The sequence below is a fragment of the Macrobrachium rosenbergii genome, chromosome 3 (assembly GCF_040412425.1).
Source record: "Macrobrachium rosenbergii isolate ZJJX-2024 chromosome 3, ASM4041242v1, whole genome shotgun sequence".
In the NCBI taxonomy this organism is placed as follows: Eukaryota; Metazoa; Arthropoda; class Malacostraca; order Decapoda; family Palaemonidae; genus Macrobrachium; species Macrobrachium rosenbergii.
Genome location: NC_089743.1, coordinates 88913962 through 88920792, shown reverse-complemented (window position 1 = coordinate 88920792; position 6831 = coordinate 88913962).

The window sequence follows — 6831 nt, the reverse complement described above, 5'->3', positions numbered from 1 at the left end:
GAAATGCTATGATTCTGTTGCAGGTGCCTGTTCAGCTGGCATTGACAAGAAAGGTGACCTTTTATATGTGAAACTACCTGGTGATAGAGAGTAAGAATTATGGGGTCATATTATTGCCTAATGTACCTTGATATTCAGGGGCGAGAGAGTGCATAAATTCTCACGTTGTGTACAGTCTAGGTAAGGGTAATCGACGGGTTATTTATGGAGCTTCTTTGTAGTTACGAAGAACTTGTGGAAGGTTTCTTATGGGGGATCTGTTTTTGATTCTGAAGTTACCAGATGTATGTAGTGTACTTTTTTTTTGTTTTTTAAACGATTTTATTTAGCGTGCTTTTTGTCTGTCTATTGTTTTGTTTGTTTGGGTCCAATCTTATAACTCAATTTTCGACTTGTTCCCTTCGGCTGATGAACTTGAAATTTTGCATGGTTACTCAATCCCGGTGACAACACAACCTTACATGATCAGTAGGTCAGCTGTGACCTCTAGTGACCTCTCCCAGTAGTATCTCAGGATTTGTATGGAACTCTTCGGATTTTTCATAGAATAAGTTAATAACTGTACTGTACTGATTTTTCTTACTTTTTTTTTTTACTCAACAGGCTATCAATTTCGTTAGCTACAGTCATAAGTCGGTTACAGTTTCTGTTAAAACTAAAAAGTATAAAATAAAAAATTAAAAAAAAATTTTTTTTAACCCTTTTATTAAAATACACTGAAAAGCAAAAAAGTAGTTTTTTGAGAGAGCAGGATTTTCTAAAAATTAATCGTGTCTACAAAAATAAAAGCGTGGGCGACAAAAATTGAAGGAAATGTTAAAAGAAATAAAAAAAAATATATATATCTTTTCTTGTAGAATTTTCTTTCGTGTTTTGGCGCCCACGCTTTTATTTTTGTAGACATGATTAATTGAAAGAAAATCCTGGTGTGTATAAAAAAAATTATTTTTTTACTTTTTAGTGCATTTTAATAAAAGTGTTTAAAGATATTTTTTTTCCTTTTCACCTTTTTTTTTTTTTATTGGAAACAACTTTTTGACTAAATGGGTCAGCTAGCAGCCACTTCGCCACAGCCCAATTGCAGCCAGCTGCCTTTGTATGTTAACATTTTGTATTCTACTGTGACAAGCACGCCATAAGTGTCATTGTTTAGTGTTGGGCGACTCTTGATTATTATGCTCTATGGCAACTTTCCTTTGTTAACCAAGTAGAAATTAGTAGTAGAAAATATGCATGAACTTTGTACTTTTATTGCTTCTCAAACCACATCGATAAGGACATCAGCGAATCTTTCAAAGCGGGAGCAAAATAAGTAAAAGTGAGGGATATATATATATATATATATATATATATATATATATATATATATATATATATATATATATATATATAATACACACACACACACACACACACACAACTTTTACCCTTTTTGTGATGAGGTTGATAGCCGGTGCCCAGTCCCCAGGATGTTCAAGGGCTTTTAGTGTCGACGTAATCTAATCTTTCTTAGTGATCACCCATCCAAATATTGACCACATCGAACATGGAATAGGCTCGCTGCGCGACAGGAGGACCAGCTTTGTAGGGAACTTGTTATTGCCGTAGGGGATGCGAGCGCGAGCGCGCACACAAACACAAACAAACACACACACACACATGACGCAAAATGTATCGAAATGAAATTCTTGTTGGATTTATATATTTTTATTACAGGACACCTTTCTTCTGATCAGAGGTTAGAAATGAGGTTACTAAAATTCATTGTTAGTTATTATATTCCAAAGGTCAGTACAAGGTTTAAACTTTTTGAGTTATTTTAAAATGCTTACAATTTTAACGTTAACGACTTAGAGAAAAGACAACGCCATTCCTACGAGAGAGAGAGAGAGAGATGCTTCTTAACAACACATCTATAACTGATCGCTTGAAGATAAAAGGTGTCTTCAAATGAAAGTTGCGCTAATTAAGAACAAGGAAAAGACGTCAGTGAACGTACAGGTTGGAAATATTTTTTGTTCTTCCGTCTGTATTGTAGTGACTGTCAAATGTATTAAACATTATTTCATTTATTATTGTTTATATTATTGTTATAATCTCATTTTGTTTTAGAATTTTACATTGTTCTTAACTATTAGTTCTTAATATCAGTGACACACACACACATATATATACTGTATATATGTATATATGTATATATATATATATATATATATATATATATATATATATATATATATATATATATATATATATATATATATATAGTATATATATATATATATATATATATATATATATATATATATATATATATATATATATATATATATATCTATTCACTTTATATATATGCATATATATATATCTGTTCATATATTGTATGTATATAAATATCTGTTCACTATATATATATATATATATACATATATATATATATAAATATATATATATATATATATATATATATATATATATATATATATATATATATATATATATATATATATATATATATATATATATATATATATATATATATATATATATATAAACGTGTCATTGATATTAAGAACTAATAGTAAAGCACAATGTAAAATTCTAAAATAAAATGAGATTATAACAATAATAAAAACAATAATAAATGAAATGCTGTATAATACTTTTGACAGTCACTACAACACAGACAGAGGAACAAAATATATGTGTGTGTGTGTGTGTGTGTGTTTGTGCGTGCGTGTGCCTTTGGGTAAGGTGGTCCAGCGGCTACCCTCCTCGCCCTGCCAGCCTTTCATAGCACATGAGGCGAAATTGGAGGCCGGGAATGTGACGGCATGATTCTTTTTTCAGCGGAGAAACTAATAAAGTTTCCTTTTATGGGAGGGACAGGGAACGGCAGAGTATAATTTTGGTTCCTCATTGCACGGGAATTTTGGTTCCTCATTGCACGGGAATTTTCCTTTTCGGCTCCCGGCAAATGCAGAGGAACACATGACGTAATTCTGTTTGTCGTCTGAAGGGGCAGAAGGACTTGTATACGGTTTTATTATGTATGCCCTTTCGCCTCAGAAAAAGGGAAATCGGTAGAGTTTTAACGATTCTTTTTCTCGGTAAAAGGAGCAGTAAGGATATCTTAATTTTTTAATTGCTCAGTAATTTTTGAGAAGTTGAACACGTCAGTGGCATGTGCTTTCTCTTACAGATAGATAAAATCGAAGAACGGTTGCATTAATTTTGTTCACAGCAGATTGATTGATTGATTGATCTGGTGTCACAGCAGCAAAGGTAATCGACACGGAAAAATATTTTAGCTAAATAGGTTTTGCCTTTAAAAGCTGTAAAATGGTAACAGATATAAAATTCATTATAAGTAATTAAAATCATAAAAGCTTTTAAGGTAGCTACCTAGGTTTGCCATTGTAAATAAATGATATTTTGTTAAAAGATTCCACCTCCTCCTGTGAATTGAAGAATACAATTTGTCTTAGATTTACTACCTCAGCAAGTGTTCTGGAAAAGAGTTAATTGCCGTCGCCATGCCGTTATTCAGAAAGTGAATATCTCTGTAAAAAGAAGTAGATTGCGAAAGTCTGTTGCCTTTGTAAAGCACTGAAGCATCGCAGACAGATTCGGCAGCCAATCACGATACGACCCGTAGTCACGTGACGTATACGCCACGTTGTTGTTGTTGTTGTTGTTTAGTATTGAGCTGACTTTATGCCAACACGGGCCTTTATGCTCACAGAGCAGCCCCTAAGTGTCATTCAGGGATTTGAAGTGATGAAATGGCCGTGAATAAAATGAGTAAGATTGACGGTATAAAAGTGAGAGTATGGTCAGTGAAATGAAAATATCAATTGTTAGGATTACAAGTCCTTTTAAACCCTCCGGTAGTCGGTCAGAAGGAAAGAGAATGATCGCAGGACAAAAATAGGAAAAAATAAAATAAAATCTACGGAGATTCCTTATAGAATTTAACTTACAGAGAAGTTTGACAAGCATCGACCTTGGAGCAGGGTTCGATGGGGGGAGGGGGGGGATGTAGAAAAAGCTATGTTTTCGCCTTTACCAAAGGGAAGACTGTCAGGGTATGTTATGGCATTGGGCCTGTGTTTGCTTATAAGCCACTGCTGTCCTTGCTTATGGCCAGCACGGGCTCTTGCTCATAGGGCAGCCCATAGATTATACGCCATGCATATTAACCCGTTTTGTCTCGGCATACGGACGGATATTTAGTTAAATAGTTGACCGATTGTACAGCCGGGAAGATGGACGTGTGACGTATTTGTCACGTGGGTGTGGGGTCTCGTCGCGATTGGCTGCCGAATCTGTCAACGAAGCCAGAATTCGACAGCGAAGCCCTCGATGCTTCATACCTTATGTTACACAAAAGAAGTCAGTTACGCCTTATGTTACAGAAAAAGAAGTCAGGTCTGTTTTTATCTATCCGCAGTTGTCCGAATGTGTAGGGAATGTGGAGAGCAAAGTTCCATGTGGAGGTTGTGGCAAAGATTGTGTGGGACGAACTGGACGCTCGGTTCAACTCAACTCTGTCCGATGGGTGTAAGCAATGAAATAATTTCCTGATGCATGCTTGGTAGTTGTGCCTGTTGCGATATTCCTATTTGCCACTTTATAACCGAAATACATATTAAATGTAATACCGAGCAGTTAATAATAGCTTTACCACGCGTTGAACTGCAGGCATTAAGGTCCTCAGCAGTTTTGGCCCCTGGCTGCAATCCCTCTCATTCATTTTACTGCATCTCCGTTTATTTTATGTCTCTTCCATCTTAACTTTCCAACCTCTCCTGACAATTGTTTCATGGTGCAACTGCGAGGTCTTCTTCCAGATACACCTTGAAAACTTTTACTCTCGATTTCGCTTTCGGCGCTGAATGACCACATAGGTCCTAGCGCTTGGCATTTGGCCTAAATTTTATATTCTCATTCCAATAACAGCTTTACACTGCATCACCGTTCATACTGCTGCTGTTTGTGGGTAAACAGTTCCTCGTTGCGAGAGTGGGTTCCGTTCTCAGCTAGCACTCTGCTGGCTGCGAGTTCGAATCTCCGACCGACCAATGAAGAATAAGAGGAATTTACTTCTGGTGATAGAAATTCATTTCTCGCTATAATGTGGTTCGGATTCCACAATAAGCTGTAGGTCCCGTTGCTAGGTAACCAGTTGGTTCTTAGCCACGTCAAATAAATCTAATCCTTCGGGCCAGCCCTAGGAGAGCTGTTAATCAGCTCAGTGGTCTGGTTAAACTAAGATATACTTTTTTGTGGGTAAACATGAAGGAGAACTATGTGCATTGGGCCTGTGTTTGCTTATACGCCACTGCTGTTCTTACTTAAGGCCAGCACGGGCTCTTGCTCATAGAGCGGTCCATTGATTATACACCATGCATATTAACTGTTTTGTCTCGGTATGCGGACGGATACTTAGTTAAATGTGAAAACCGTTGATCGGCTGTGTGGTATTTAGATGTAACAAGGTGCGGTTTTCCTATTATAACATCTGCTTCTTATGCAGCTTCGCTCTCCAGATATCCTCAGACTCTCACGTTTTACTGTGTCTAGAAGCCTTCATGTCGTGTGTGTGTGTGTGTGTCATTTTGTCATTTTTTGTCGTCTCATGCGCAGACATATATACATATGTATATATAATATGTATATGTATGTGAAGTATATGTTTATAAATGAGTGGATGTATATACGTAATGTATATGTATATATCCATCTCTAAAATGTATATATAATGTATATATGTATGTAAAGTATATGTATATAAATGAGTATGTATATACGTAATATATATGTATATATCTATCTCTAAAAATATTTATTATACGAAGAAAAAATGAGGAAATATGACCATAGGGAAGTTGAGGCAATTTTATATTAGTTTGGTCTTCGTTTTCTCTGTCTGGAAACATTGTGTCAGGTACAAAAGCCGAGGGTTTTTGCCTCTTCGGATGACTGTTGTTGAGAAGATGTTATATTCACTTAAACTTCTCATCGTTGTGCCACGACAAGATGCCTGGCCCTGAAGGCACTGTAGAATGAAGAGTCTTTGATCCTTTAAAAATCTTTTACCTGTTTACAATGGAAGCTGCTTTGCGAAAGATTAAATGGAAGGGGATCGGTTGGTATGGGCTTCTTGGAAGGGCCTGCTTAACCTTCCTCCTCCTCCTCCCCCCCCCCTCTTTCCTCCTCTCTGTATGTCTGTCTGTCTCGGTGTATTAATAACAGGCAGGGATGACGAAGATAATTGAATTCTGATCGTGTCGCAGTTCGACGCTTTCGTCTTGGAACCTCCTTTTTTTCGCTCGAATTTGTAGCTGCAAAAATCTAATGAGGTCTGAGCTAAACATAGTGTTTGTTAGGAGTGTAAGGCTTCGTTAAGATCTAATAATGCCCTTGGAACTCGAGATAATGTTGTTATGGATTTTAGATATTGTACTTGGACACTGAATACTAAAACATCCCAAAATTGATATGTAAAGTCGTGAGCCTCATATCGTTTAGAAATCAATGTATGATTTTAGTTAAAAATTTTATTAACGTTCCATAAAAAACGAGAAAACGGGGGAACTGATTGTTCGTTGTGTGTATCGCACTGTCTTGTATTCGTTGCTGCTTTCGTTAAGGGAAGCTTAAGAGATCTGCATTAAAACATACGCTAGGATTTTACGTCATAAGATATGGAGAAGGTTAAGGTATGGAGTAACGACATTACGTGGACGCTGTATATAAAAAGGTAAAGGAGAAATTGCAGCAATATATATATATATATATATGTATATATATATATATATATATATA